The sequence below is a fragment of the Conger conger genome, chromosome 5 (assembly GCF_963514075.1).
Source record: "Conger conger chromosome 5, fConCon1.1, whole genome shotgun sequence".
Lineage (NCBI taxonomy): Eukaryota > Metazoa > Chordata > Actinopteri > Anguilliformes > Congridae > Conger > Conger conger.
Genome location: NC_083764.1, coordinates 49,888,450 through 49,903,566, shown reverse-complemented (window position 1 = coordinate 49,903,566; position 15,117 = coordinate 49,888,450). Strand labels below are relative to the sequence as shown.

At 41.6% G+C, this 15,117-nt stretch overlaps 1 protein-coding gene across 3 annotated transcripts in view; it reads left to right on the top strand.

Moving 5' to 3' along the window:
• Positions 1-15,117, top strand: part of rxrga (retinoid x receptor, gamma a) — a 30,006-nt gene that overhangs the window by 4,592 nt on the left and 10,297 nt on the right. The window lies entirely within an intron of this gene.

Sequence of the window (15,117 nt, the reverse complement as noted above, 5' to 3'; positions counted from 1 at the left end):
AATGTTCCAAGACTCTTTGTTTACTGTTCTTGGAGCATCCCCTATGACACTATATTGGTAGAGAGAGGTCTATGTTTTCCCTTAATAATGTCTGTTATTTCTGTTATTGTTTATTTTTTATTTTTATTAAAGCATGTGGGAATAAGCAATGTCCTTTAAATTATTTAATATTAATGAAATTTTATATTAATAGTGAAATATAGTGAAATGTTATTTTGTACATTGAAACATTGTTTACAAATATTGGCTATGGATGCGAGAACAATGTTTGTGGCTCCTAGTGTTAAACTGAAATAGGTATAACTTATATTACGGTTGCTTCCCTAGGAGACCCAATAAAAGTGTGGACTTTATAGCATGTGTGTGTGTGTGTGTGTGTGTGTGTGTGTGTGTGGGGGGGGGGGGTTCCATATATCTTCAGTCAGTCTTGCATTCCTGATGTAAGCTGGAGTCTACAGCGTGTTTGAAGTGCAAAAGTTGGAGACCTGTTATGCTAGCCCAGTCCACATTCTTGTAAGTTTGTGCACAGCCATTTCTCATGCAGCACCTCATTAAGTTCTTTCAGATCTACATAGCCATTTGCCTCCATCCTCTACTATGTTCTGTTTGTAATGTGGCTTAATCAAAGGGGATGAGATGGGAGATAGGGGTCATTATTTGTGACGTGTGTTTTCTTGGCTTCTTCCCACACATGACGCACTTCTGCTATCAGCGTATGTGCGCCTTGTCTGTGTGCACATCTTCATTTTGTTCAAGGACTTTTAATTGAGTCGCATGCATCAGGTGTTCAGATCTTTACACATGTTTTTCTGAGGAAATACATAAGGCATGGACGAGGCCCATGTTTGTTTTGCCCTTTTAAAAATAAATGATTTGAGATGCATGTCTCCTGGCGCAGGTATGTGGGTAGAATGAACATGGAATCTCCATCCATCAGATAAGTCCTGAGGTCATGGAAAGACCGCACTGTGCGCACAGAGTGGACTGTGAATCAGTCTTCCCACTATAGTGAGCAATGATTCATACTGCCATCTTTCTATGGCAAATTGGACAGCAACAAAACCATTACAGTGATTTGTTGGTTATTTGATTATTTGTTGTCCCCAAGGTTTTGTATAAGTTATAAATTACCCCTGCAGTTACAGGCCATATGCCATTTTTTTAATGAACAGAATTATTTATTTTGGCCTCTTTGTTTCGCTAACAAAACAAGAACAATTAGTATTACTTGTCTCAAATCCTTGGAATGGTTCCTATAGATAAATCTGTCTTTAGCCCAGTGAAAGAACTAAACGATGAAACAGCACCCACCCAGGACATGTGCAGTACCTCCACTACAACAGGTGCTGCTGGCCTACTACTGTCGCACAACGCCCTGCTCTTCCTGAACAGTAAGCTCCTCATCAATAAACGGTTTCCTTCTAGACTAATCTGAGATAATCTCTGTAATCCGGCCCCCAGGTGCCGCTGCCTCTCAGTTTCGTAAGGCAGGTGTCTGGAGGGAGAGACCGTCCCCTCCTTCGCTCTGCCTGGCCAGACGTTGTCGGCGCACTGCCTTGTGGTGTCTGAACGGCTCGCTGGCCATCGGCTTGGCCTCAGTTTTGTGCCATCCCTTCCCGGCCGTCGTGAGTCGTTTCCTCATATGGACTTCCTCATAGCAGTGTTTAGACGTCCTTTTTCAGATCTGTTCAGTGCCTGGTGGTGCTCGTGGTCATTAGACCAGTATGTATAGAACATACACTCAGTCACTTTATTAGGTATTTATTAGACTTGTGGATTTTTTGACTTATTAAGTCTCAGCAGTTTCTGAGATACTCCATCCACTCTGCCACTCTGGAACAATCATTCCACGGTCAAAGTCACTTAGATCACATTTCTTCCCCATTCTGACATTTGGTCTGAAAAAAACCAGCTGAACCTCTTGACCATGTCTGCATGCTTTTATGCATTTAGTTGCTGCTACATGATTAGCTGATTAAATAGTTGCATTAACAAGCTGGTGTACAGGTCTACCTGATAATGTGATCACTGATTGTACTTTGCTTTTACTCATGGTTTTCTATTGCTCTGCAATAGATATACAAACTGTTCGTATGTATGTAGGCGCATACAGAACGGTGATGAAGGGATGTAATATAGTCCCTGTTGTAAAATCCAGCTGTGCTATCTTGACCATCTTGAAAATTGAGTTGGTCAAGCTGGTCATAAGCTGGTTTTGCTGGGTATGAGCTGGTGAACTTTTTTGAACTATTAGCTGTTTCCAAACCTATCTTGAGCTGGTCAAACCATGTCAAGCTGGGAGCTCATCTGAACTGGTTAACTGGTTTTGTGTCTAAAATGTAAATGTGAGTTTAGCTTGTACCACCATGAACATGCAGCAAATCTCTGAAACTGTCTGATAAGTGTGCTGTCCAAGTCCAATTAATGATTGCCAATGGTAGCATTTCTTACTCAAGGGTCCAGTGGTTTTTGTATATGGTGTTCCATTCATCTAGGCACTAAGGGTATTTTTTGTGTCCACTTCCAAGTAAAGCATCAGTCCTTATCTTCATCACAGAGGAACTCTTGTTCCCAGAATCCCTCAATACAGATGTCCTTTCAAATGTTGTTTTTAGCCAGGCCTCTAATAACCAATTAATTGACATGGTTTCACAGTAATTAGCTTGTAACTGAATGGGCTTCCAGCTGGCATATTGTGGATTTCGCATTTATAATGAAAGCGCAAATATTTATAGTTGGCTGTACCCTCCCTACCTCACTAGACCCCCTGCTGGGATTAGTGTGATAGATAACCACCGTGCCTTGAACATAATGACAGGTAGCCATGATGATCACCTCAGACAGACCCCATGAATTGAGCTGAACTGCTTATTTCTTTCTGTTTTGGTGCTACACTAGCCCACATGCCACTGCTGAGCTGCTTGGAATAGGGGAAAAAAAGTCCAGCTGAAAGCATTTTCTCTGCGCCATCAATCCTGAGTGGATGTGGGACTCGTAGACCTGTGTCTGCACAGACATCGTTCCAAAGGGATCCCTGAACAATTCTGAACAATTCTGTTTAAATGTTAATATGATCTCCACTTGTTGTGCGTACAGAAGCAGCTGTTACTGAAAAAGGAACTGAACCATAGCACACAGTGTTCAGAGATCATTCTTTTCAAGCTTACTTTATTAAGCTAAATTGAATGTATGTAGGCTTAATTGTCACATTAACTGCATTCAAATAGAGTTTTACTTGCCCATTGGGCAAGCATTATTGTTAAAGCCAGTTTTTTTAAAGAGTTAGTCCTGTGCTGCACAGGTTCCTTCTTATGATTATTATATAGAGGAGCAAAACCTGTCCTCTCATGACTAGAGGAAGTGGTAAAATAGGTCATAGCTTGAGGGCTAGACACTGGGTGTCCCTGTCATTGACGTCTGTGGCTAGCAAATAACTTTAATGGCTCTATAAATATAAAGGAAAAGATAGTTCTCTAAAAATAGATTACAGCTAGGGTAGAAAAGCTTACTGTTTAGAATAATAAAAAAAGGCGAAAAAAAAGGTTCATTAACTTGGTTACTATTTGTTTTAGACAATAAGATATTCTTTAATGATATGCCTTTATTATGTTGATTTAAGCGGCTTCTTATTGCCAAGTCAATGTCCAATTTCACTTAATTGGCTGAGCCTGATGACTGCACATCTCCACCCCCTATGGTTCCACTCCCTGCCTCTTGTCTCCATAGTAAATGATTGCATTTCTTGTCACGTTACTTGCACGTGTGTATTAATGGGCCCTCTCACTGTGCTTCAAGGCCAACTCCCTCATGATGATTGAGTGCTCTCTGTTCACACTCTGTTCTGTCAGGGGCAAGGACTTAAGGACAGTAAGAGGGCAGACGAACACACTGAATCTCTCACAGGCTGTCACCGGGCAGGATGAGCCCAGGGGATGAGGTTGTCGCCTGAACTAAGGGTCGTCATTTTCCCCCTGGAAAGCATACATTCCCCCGATGGCGTTGCCGAGGGCTCTAGTTCACGTCCTTATCGGCTCTTTTTCAAAGGATGCCGCTCTCACCAGCCACAGGGACGAGCGATAATGCCGGCTTTGCAGCTTCGAGGCATTAGATCCTTTACATCTGTAGGCCAATTAGCAGGAATCGCCATGCGCTCATTCTTGTTTTACATAACACTTTCCATTCTTGGCTCCTGTTTGACTGGCTGGAAGCACATGGTAGCTATGGTGTGTGACCTGCCCATCAGAGGATCTCGTGGTCAGGGAAACAGGTCATTTGGGATGCGGTGGCTGGGAATGCTCAACTCTATGACTGTACGCATAAAACCGTGTCTGTGAACCAAATGTTTATCTCTCAGCTGGGGCATGTACTGTTGTAATGGTGGTTCTCTTTTAGATCAGTTAATCATCCGGTCTTATCTTTAAGACTTTTCAGAGGTTCAACTATGAGACCACTAGTCGATTGCTTTGATCAGAATTCGGATGTTGGTAAATTAAAAGCATTCAATGATGAAGGAGAGTTTGTTGTATATTCACATATACACATAAGAACCCTACCAAACATAACAAATAATCTGCATTGCTTTGACATTATTATGTATTATTCATTTCCCTGCCTGAGTGAATCTGTGCAATGAGGCATAGACTGTAAATTAATCTAAAATCCAGCAAATGTTGATTTTGCAGTCTGTCAGTATTTGGACAGTGACACTTTTTTGTTGTTTTGGCTCTGTATGCCAGCACATAAAACAATGACTATGTAGTTAGAGTGCATCATTACTAAACCCCCCTCCCCTAAATCGTTAGTTCACGCATAAAAGCACTAGCAAAAGGTCTAGAGGTTTATTCTAGGAGTTCCATCTGAATTCGGTGTCTGTTGTTGTTGTCTCTCAAGATGAGTACCAAAACATCTCAATGTCAGTAAAGCCGGCCATCATTAGGCTGAAAATTCATAATAAATCAACCAGAGACATAGCCAAAAATTTGGGTTGTCAAAACTGTTTGGTACATTGTTACAGTACGAATAAAGAACACATTGGTGAGCTGAGCAATGGCAAATGGTAGACCACGGGAGATCAGTGTAGTGGATGACAGAAGAATCCTTTGAATGGTGAAGAAAAATCCCTTTGTAACTGTTCAACAGATCAAGAACACTCTCCATGATGTAGGCGTAGATGTGTCAAAGATGACCATCAAAAGAAGACTACACCAGCATAGCCTCAGTGGGTTCACCAGAAGACGCAAGCCTCAAGAATGGCCAGGTTACAGATGATGAATTAATGAAGCTGTAGATTTCAGGAACAAAGTCTCATGGGCAGATGAGATGAAGATAAATCTGTACCAGAGTGATGTAAAGAGGAAAGTGTGCAGAAAAAAAGGAACAGCTCATGATCCAAACCATACCACCTCATCTGTCAAACATGGTAGAGGTAGTTTTATGGCTTGGGCTTGTATGCCTTTGGCTCCTTTTTGGACCAAAAAGTGGAATGTTCTTGACTGCCCAAGTCAATCACCTGACCTCAATCACCTGACTCACTTGCTGATGACCGGACTGAAGGCAAGCAGACTCCTGAAACAAGCAGGAGCTGAAGAGGGCTGAGGTACAGGCCTGGCAGAGCATCATCATAGAATATATCCAGCATCTGGTGATGTCTAAGGGTCGTAGACTTTAGGCAGCCATTTATTGGAAAGGATTTGCAAATAAGTGTTGAATATAATGACTTGTGAGTAGCACTGCTGCCTCTCAGCAAGGATGTCCTGGGTTCAAATCCCGGTCGGCCGGGACGTCTCTGTGTGGAGTATGCATGTTCTCCCCGTGTTCATGTGGGTTTCCTCTGGGTACTCCAGTTTCCTCCCACAGTCTAAAGACATGCAGGTTAGGCTGATTGGAGAGTCTAAATTGCCCGTGGGTATGAGTGTGAGTGAATGGTGTGTATGCCCTGTGATGGACTGGCGACCTGTCCTTGGTGTATTCCTGCCTTTTGCCCAATGTATGCTGGGATAGGCTCCAGCCCCCTGCAACCCTGTTCAGGATAAACTGGTTAAGATAATGGATGGATTGGATAGTTGTCAAATTACTTTTGGTCCACTAAAATTGGGGCGACGTTGTATAAAAAAGGGCTGTAATTCCTACACAGATTCCTACACTGTTCACCCAATATGGATGTAAAAACCCTAAAATTAAAAATGAAAGTCTGAACTTCCAACTATTCCAACTGTTTATTTGCTGGAGTGCATTTGCTGTGTCATTGTCCAAACACTTACGGACTGCACTGTATTCTACTTAGCAAGGCATTCTGGTATCAATCTGTACTTGTTCATGACAGGGATTCTTCGGACATATACAGTGGTTGTTGATCCCTTGTGTTGGGAATGTGTACTATAGAAGAAGATTTCTCCACTACTTTTGCGATTCTTTTTGAAAGTTGAAAACAAAGTGCTGAAATGTGTAATGTGTCAGCATTTTGGCAGAGTTGTTTATGTTGAGACTTCATGTATTTGCTTTGGAGTGAAGGCAGACATTACGTTCTGTTTCATGAACGAGCATAATGTTGTTGGCTTGTCTGATCTGATTAAAGGAGTATGTTTAATCAGGATTAGATGGAGTGGGGGGAGGTAGGTACTGGGCGGCACCCCTCCCCCTCCCCGACACGAGACAGCTGGCCTGCGGGTGGATGAGCAGGTTGGAGGTACTTACTGGAGTGTAAGAGGATTTAATGCCACCATTGATCGGACATCAACCTCATTAGGAACAAAAATGTATTCTCTTTGAGGGGCGGGGGGGGAATTATTGTCCAGCTAGTATTGTGTCTGGGTAAAGTTCACAATTTGAAAGTTGCCTTATCTGCCTGCGTACACTATATTGATGATGATGATTGTGATCGTGTGATTGTGATGATGATAATAATAGATAGCATAAAGAAATGCGCAGCTGACTATTTCACAGTTGAGTTCACCTTAGTTCACTTCCTGCTGTTTTTTAAAATAGTATTTCAGTTTTACGGAAAGTTTTGGTTGGCCTAGACAGTTTGTATGTATTTTGATATTTAGAGAGGTTTGTGGGGCATCGGGGTGTTTGTGGCCTGAAGAAAAATATAGACGAAATAAATGAAATTAAATTCATTAGCAAAAAAGTTACTCCAAGCCAGCTAGTACAGCATTGTTCATTGTGCTATAAATATATAAATATATTAATACATTAATACAAATAGATTAATTTTCATATTTTTTATTTTTTATTTTGTTTATTTATAATTATTAACATGACATACAATTATATTGTGCTGGTACAAAAATTTGCATCTCCTTTTATGCATCTCTGTTTCAAAGCCAGGCATGCCAGTGTTGTTTCTGACCAAAACGTTCAATTTTGATCTGGTTTGGTCTCCTTTGGTCATTGAAATAATGAATGAACGAAGGTGCTGTGGTCAGATGATACGGCATCAACATGTTTGACATCAAAACAGATGCATAAAAGGAGATGCGCCTCATACCCACGGTGAGATATGGTGGTGATCAGTGATGTATCAGTATTGCCTCCTGAAGAGCATTTTGTGTAGGACAGGTGTTTGAGGGTTTTTCTTCATGATAGTGAAGAATTATTTGGTCATCAACTGTGTAGGTCTTCCTTGGCCTACAAGGAAGCGATTACTTCATTGGCCCTTTGTGATTTCCGAGGTTGCCAGTACTCTCTTTCTTTTAAATAAACCCCTTGATTACAAATCTAAAATTGTGGAGTACAGAGCCAAATCAGGAAAAAATTTCTCTGTCCCTGACATTATGAGTCATCCCAACAATTCCCACTGTGTTATGCCGTACTGCCATTCAATTGCTATTGAATAAGTATTATGTGGATATTACTTTAATGTTGTGAATATACTGGCGCTGTACATCAGAGTCCTACGCATGTATTTTTTTTTACGGATTGTGGATGATAATTATGTCAGTAATGGGTGATGAGCACAGCGCTAGAAGACTGAAAATGTCACATAAGCACTTTCTATGACTCCATTGAATTGGCTGCATCTTATGACTGTGACTTTTGCAATCTTTCAGTGCCTTGTGTCTTATGACTGTGACTTTTGGCATCCATCAGTGCCCTGTGTCTTATGACTAAGACTTTCACCACCTTCTTGTGGCTTGTGTTTCCTGCTCATGTTACAGAAGCTGTCTTGCTTAGGCTTCGCTTGTATCCCAGGCATGCCTCTTACAGGCAGCTTGCTAAACCACATTCCCGTTATTCCCTTGGACTCTGCTAAACTGATGCTATTGCGCAGGATTGTCAGTAAACACCACACAGCCACACCTCCTGCTTTGGCATTGATAGGAACAGGGCTGCCTCGGCCTTTGAGCCGAGACTGCTGCAGTCAAAGGTTATGCGAAGCCTCCAGCGTTCAGAGGTCAAGGTCATCTCCCGCAGGCACAGTTCATAGCATGGTTATTTCTCTAAACACCAGCTGGTCTCCTAGGTGTCATGCTAATAATAGCCCTAGCCTCCACACCGCACGGCTCCCCGGTGAAACAGGAGATTCTGCACCTTAAAGAAACCTCGAAGAAACATGAAATGGCTGGGGGTATGAGGGGTTCCAGTGAGAGCAACTTATGTGACATGGAATCAAGTGTGACTAATTCATTCTTCAGTTTTTTTATTTTATTTGAAACACCTTAGTGACTGTGTTTGTATAGGTTCTTGTTCTGTGACTGGTTTGAAGTGATGCCGCCAAAACAAACTCTTCAACCTTGCTGTAACATCACCCATTGTTTGGCAAGGTAGTCACAGTTGAGATTAGAACTTATTTTGCAAGTGACCACTGGCCAAGAACTGACCTGGGTAATAAGGCAACAGGCATTCACAGCACACGTTCCAAATGAAACATACAGTACAAGGTTTGGAAAGGTTTGTTTAAATTAGTTTGAAATTACAGCTTTCAACATGTTTTTTTCAATTAAAATTCAGTCTTATGACTTTTATAACCTCAGAATACATTTATTACCCCTTTGCCAAACAGGAAGCACATACAGGCTTTATGGTTCAATAGACCAACTGACATCCCGGGATTGTTTTATTTTTTCCAGAAATTCCACAAGGGTACACTGAGGTACACTGAGGTAGGGGAAATTTATCAGCATTCTCTAATTATGCTGTTTTGATGTTTCGAATATTCAAGAAACATTCACAATATTTAATCAAATTTCAAACATTTAGAAAGCATTTCCTTTTTCAAAACTTGAGACCCAACAACATGAGACCCAACAGGGCATGGCTTAACTCCACATCAACAAACTCAAAAGTGCCTTTGTAAAAACAAAAATGAAATGGAAACACAACGGGAAGCACAGCACATGGACTAATGCAGAACAGAACAAATGACAACAACCATATAAAAGCATTTGAAAAAATGTATTCTCTCAAGTGAACTGCAGGTGACCCTATCTGGGGGTGGACTAAGTGATCAGATCTTTATATTGCACCACCCGCCATTTCTTTCTCTGCATCGCTTTAGTTTTTGAGAAGTCTGCCACAGCGCCAGGAGGTTCTGAATCCTTCTCTGCAGAAGGAGGACTAGGTCCACTGTTTGTTGAGCAGACCTTGATGTTACTCACCTCCCACAAGGACTTTATGATCCTCCACTGATGCTGGAACACTTGATAGTCCCCCACGGCTGTCATACACAGTTCAATTTCAGCAGTCAGGGAGGACTTCAGTAGCAAACTGCTTTGCGAGATGGGAGAAATTGAGACAACATGGAGTACTCTCTGAACAGATGGTAAAGGTACAAGATGTGTGTGTGCAGACGTCCAAGCTATACACGTGAAATATTTCTATAAGTCAGTTAAAGAGAGATAAGTCATAAGAACTCATATATACTGGCAAGATTGTCTTCCCCTTTTTTAAATAGGGCTGGAATGATGTAAATTTTTTATCGGTTGTAATACTGGAATTATTTCAGTCAGAATTACTGTGGACTCGAAAGTAGGTGTGTGAAGTGTTGTGCCAAGCAGAGTAGCAGTACAGGGCGGGTTGGGGTGTGGGCAGACCGACCCCATTCCCCTCTGTGACAGTCTGCCATGGAAGATGCTGCTGTCCCCCCCTGAGGAATGTGACATTTAGAAGTGGGAATGGGCATGACAGTTGGGGGGGGGGGGGGGGGTCCACTTTCACAGCCAGTCCAGTTTGCGTGTGTATGTGTGTGTGTGTGTGTGTGTGAATTTATTTGTGTGTGAGTGTGTGTGTGCATGCATTCCATGAATGCTCCCCACAGCTGCAGCAAACCATGGTCTCATTTACACACACCCTGCGTCCCTTCCAACCACTGATCCATCTCACACACACACACCTCTCACAGCTCACCCAGCCACCGCTTTTGAACACACGCACGCACATATGCACACACACATAGATACACGCACACACTCACCCCTCTTATGGACCCCAGCACACCAACATATCAATATATGCCCAGCAAACACACTGGTATGCACATATGTACATGTTCTTGCTCACACACACACACACACACAGGCTCCATGTGTTTCAGTGGGTCACAGCCCCCTCAGCACATTACTGGGTGAGGCCTGCGGAGATGTACATTGAGACAAGTTTTCTGGACCCTGAACAAAAAGTCAAGTGAATCAAACATGGACGGGAATTTCCACCCCATGATGCTCCCACAGTGCCTGAACAGTGAGTAAAAACAGACGCACAAAGCTGTCCTTTTCCCCTGCTGCACATCTGTTTCGAGAGAATCTGTAAAAACCGCGTTCAGCTGAACCGGTTTTGGCCAGTGTAGCCGAAGTCGGGGTTACTGACGACAGTCTGTAATTATTTAAGTACAACAGGAAGTGCATAAATCGTGTAACGTTTGGTTATTCTGTGGTTAGCATTGTGACCGGATGCACAATATGTTCTGACAGTAGGTTCCGCTTTACAGTTTAGATTCTGCTTTGTCCCAATTTGAAGTGAGGGTTGATTTATTATTTGTTTTGGTCAGAAGTGAAAAGGAACAGCTTGCTTTAACACTCTTAAAATAGGTAACTTCACGCATTGGATAAAGTGTGGCGCCATTATATTAAATGGAGGCCTCTATTCTGTTATGGCCAAAAAGCTGCAGACATAGCATTGTGCAAACTAGAATTGGAGCTGACTCACATGGCAAGCTGGTCTGCAAGGCCCAAGCTCACAGTATGCCTTGCTCAGTGGTGTACTGCAGCCAAAAGCAGATCTTTCATATTTGACTGACGCGGTCTATTTATAGGAAGTTCCTTAAATGTCACTGAATTTTAGGCACTAATGGAAAAATCATCCGTTTCAGAGCCATGCGCACACACACCACGCATTCTGGCGCTCGTGTTGCACCACAACTTTCAGTTGGCTGGTCAAAGTGGTCTTAGTCCTGTAGGCCAACCGCCGGGCTCACCCCTGGCGGGAGCCGGAGAACTCAACCGGGGCTGGCGAGGTTTGACACCCTCCCGGCTGACCTATACTGCAGAACACCGTGTAACAGGAGAGATTTACAGACTTTGGACAAGCCTGCAGCAGCCTAGCATTACAGCCTGCAAATGCCATGTCCAATTACTGCCACGACTCTGATCCTGTGAAAGCATTCACAGGCCTAAATGTCACAGCCCATGGTCCGAAACATGGAATATGAAGTCTGTGCAGTAGAGGTTACTTAGAATTTAGGTTTTAGCATTTAGTTTACTGTTCTTGAAGAATGGTGCCTATCAGTAGTGTTTTGGTCTCATTGTCTCATGTCCATTAAAGCACTCCAATTTTACACAGGAAACGTATTTGGTTGGACATATCGTGCATTTATATTACCTGTATATTACCGGTGAACTTTGTAGATGGGCCATTTCATGCCATCTCCAGGAGGGTGCTATCTTGGATTTTTCTGTTTTCTTCAAAACTTGAGCTTCACACTCCATTTAGTTCTGCTGGGTATCGCAATGAAAACCTGTAAACGTCCTCCTAAATCTTGGTAATTTTGTATGCAAAATTGATATCTCACCTCAGAAAACATGTATCTGCTTTCGTTTTCGAGATATTTGGTCCTAAAAAATAATTTTTTTCACCAGGGAACAAATTTGTGGGGTCTCCAAAAGTAAATACTTTTACTGTGATTGTATTTGTATTTGAGAGTCATCTGAGTGCACTTGAGATAGAGTGGTGTGCAAAAATGTGGGCACCTCTGCTCTTTTACAAAGGCTTTTACAATTAATATCTAAGTGAACAGAAGCAAACCTAACCTCTAAATGGTTAAGTGTTAAACATGACACATTTCTTCAAATTTTGATTACTTTTTATATTATTTCTTATTTGTTTTGGATTACTTTTTATATTATTTTTTATTTGTTTTGGGAACCCTGTCATTTAGTACTTTGTAACTCCTCCTCTGGCTACTATAACAGCTTGTAAGCACTGTAGCCAGCTAAGAGTCCATTCCAATTCTCGCTTTTGGAAGTTTCTTGGCAGAACACCTCTAGCTCATAAATATTCTTTGGCCTCCTTGCATGTATGGCATGTTTGAGATTTTTTCAATAATATTCAAGTCTGGGGACTGTGGTGGCCATTCAAAAACCTTCATCCATCTTTCCTGGAGGTACTTCATGGTTGATTTTGAGGTATGCGCTGGATCATTGTCTTGCTGGAATACCCAACCTCTCTTCAACTTCAGTGTCTGGACTGACCTTTGACCATTAGCCTCTAGCATTTCTTGATATTTGATGGAATCCACTTGCACAATATTTTCTGTACCCCCAGCTGCCGCACAACCCCAAAGCATAATGGATCAACTTCCATGCTTCGCAGTTGGAAAGGTGTTCTTCATCCTTTTTCATACAAACTTACCTTCTTTGGTGGTGGCCAAAAACTTTGGTTTTGTCAGTCCAAAGCACATTGTTCCAAAAGCTTCAAGCTTCTCAATGTTTTCTTTTGCATACACATACAATTCAGACATGCCCTGTGATGGACTGGCGACCTGTCCAGGGTGTATTCCTGCCTTTCACCCAATGTATGCTAGGATAGGCTCCAGCCCCCCTGCGACCCTGATCAGGATAAGTGGGTTAGGATAATGAATGAATGAATGAATGAATACAATTCAGACACTTAATTTTGTGTTGAGGTTGTTCCTTCTAGCAACTCTGCCATGTACCTGTTTCTGCTAATCTTTTTTGCCGCTCTTTTGCTTGTGATGTGTCGGTTCATCTGAGCATTTCTCACCAGGTCTCAGGCCATTCTATCTGAAATCTTACTTGGTCTTCCAGACCTTGCCTTGACTTCAACTGTTCCATTTATCTTCCATTTTGTAACAATGTGTCTGACAGTGGAAATACGTAGTTGGACACATTGAGAGTTTTGTAGCCTTCTTCTTTTTGAAATCATTGGACAACAGTTTAGAGGAAACCATGGTTGTTAACACCAAACAGAACAGCCACTGCAGTTGGAAATTTTAGAAGGCATGGAATCACTTCAGAATGAAAAGTTCAGCCCTGGAATTATACTCACCTGAATCCTTGAAGCCCTAAAAACCAAATGGGCCTTAGTAATCATCTTTAAAAAGTGACAAAGAATAGTCCAAAAGGGTTCCCAAACTTATGCACAAGGCCCTTTTGGTTTTTTATCATTTATAAACTGTAAAAAATAAAGAGCAATCTTGCTTTAAAATTTGCAGAAAGGTCTCATGTTTAACCATTACCATTTAGAGTTCAGGTTTGCTTTCGATCACGTACAGATTCATTGTAACAAACATTTAAACCACCCTATTGTATGACCCATGGAATATTAGACCCACCTGGAAACTAGTGTCAGAAATGTCGTCCGACCCGCTACCTCAGATATGTTGAAGTTAATCAACTTCATGAACTTTTCTAGAAAGATTTAGCATTGGCACTGAGATTTTTATACATACAACACTTCCAACTATCCTAACTTCTTACATCTTTACATAATGAAGTAGATACATGTTTTCTGAGATAAGATATTCATTCTGCAAATATTTAATCAGCCAATAACAATAATGTGGCAGCAACTAAATGAATAAAAGCATGCAGATGTGGTCAAGAGGTTCAGCTGCTGTTCAGACCATGTGTCAGAATTTGGAAGAAATGTGATCTCATCACATTTGACCATGGAATGATTGTTGGTGCCAGGCAGGGTGGTTTGAGGATCTCAGAAACTGCTGATATCCTGGGATTTTCATTCACAACTAGAGTTTGCAGAGAACAAAAACAAAAAACAAAAAACAAAAAACATCTAGTGAGCAGCAGTTCTGCAGGCAGAAATGCGTTGTTAATGAGAGGTCAGAGGAGAAGGGCCAGACTGGTCGAAGGTGACAGGAGGACATCTCTGAACATTGAACACAATGCGTTAAACCTCTAAGTGGATAGGCTACAGCAGCAGAAGTCTAATAAGTCTAATAAATACCTAATAAAGTATTTAGTACTTTTTAGCTGTTACTTGTATACACGTTGGCTACATGTACAGTATGTCATTTCACCTATTATAGCATGTCCATTTTAGTGGATCAACAGGCTTACCCCTTTACTGGCTTGCTCATGTTGAAGGAAAAAGCCCTTGTTTTGTGGTTGTTGTTATTCTTGTTTTGGAGACGCAACACATGATTGCATTGATAATTTTGCTATGTGGATCATGCACACAGCACTGAGGCTTCACAAAAGGCTTATTTTCTATTCTGAGCGATCAGTGATATTTGACCAGCATCATCCTATGTATGCGATGTAATATCTAGGATTGCACAGTGAGCTGTAAGCCCAGTTAATTCACTTTAGAAAATCTGACTCCCTTTAAATGCAACTAAAATATAGCTAAGGCATGTTATTGAAAATGCAACTATGGAAAATGGATGGTTATTTAAACACACTTGTGGTTAATATGTTTGTTAACTGGTGAGTGCTGTGAGTGGATGTTTGAAGTATTTTGTGGACTACTGTTTCTCATTGGGCGGCAAATATAATTATCTTTGTGGACTCTGCTGTTTAATGAGTGGAGTGAAGATGTTCAACGAGTGCCTGTTCAGGCAAACTTGGGGACTGCAGAAAGGTTGTCTTGATGCATGTTCATTTATGGGCTACGTTATCCCTAATTGGATGGCCTCTGAGC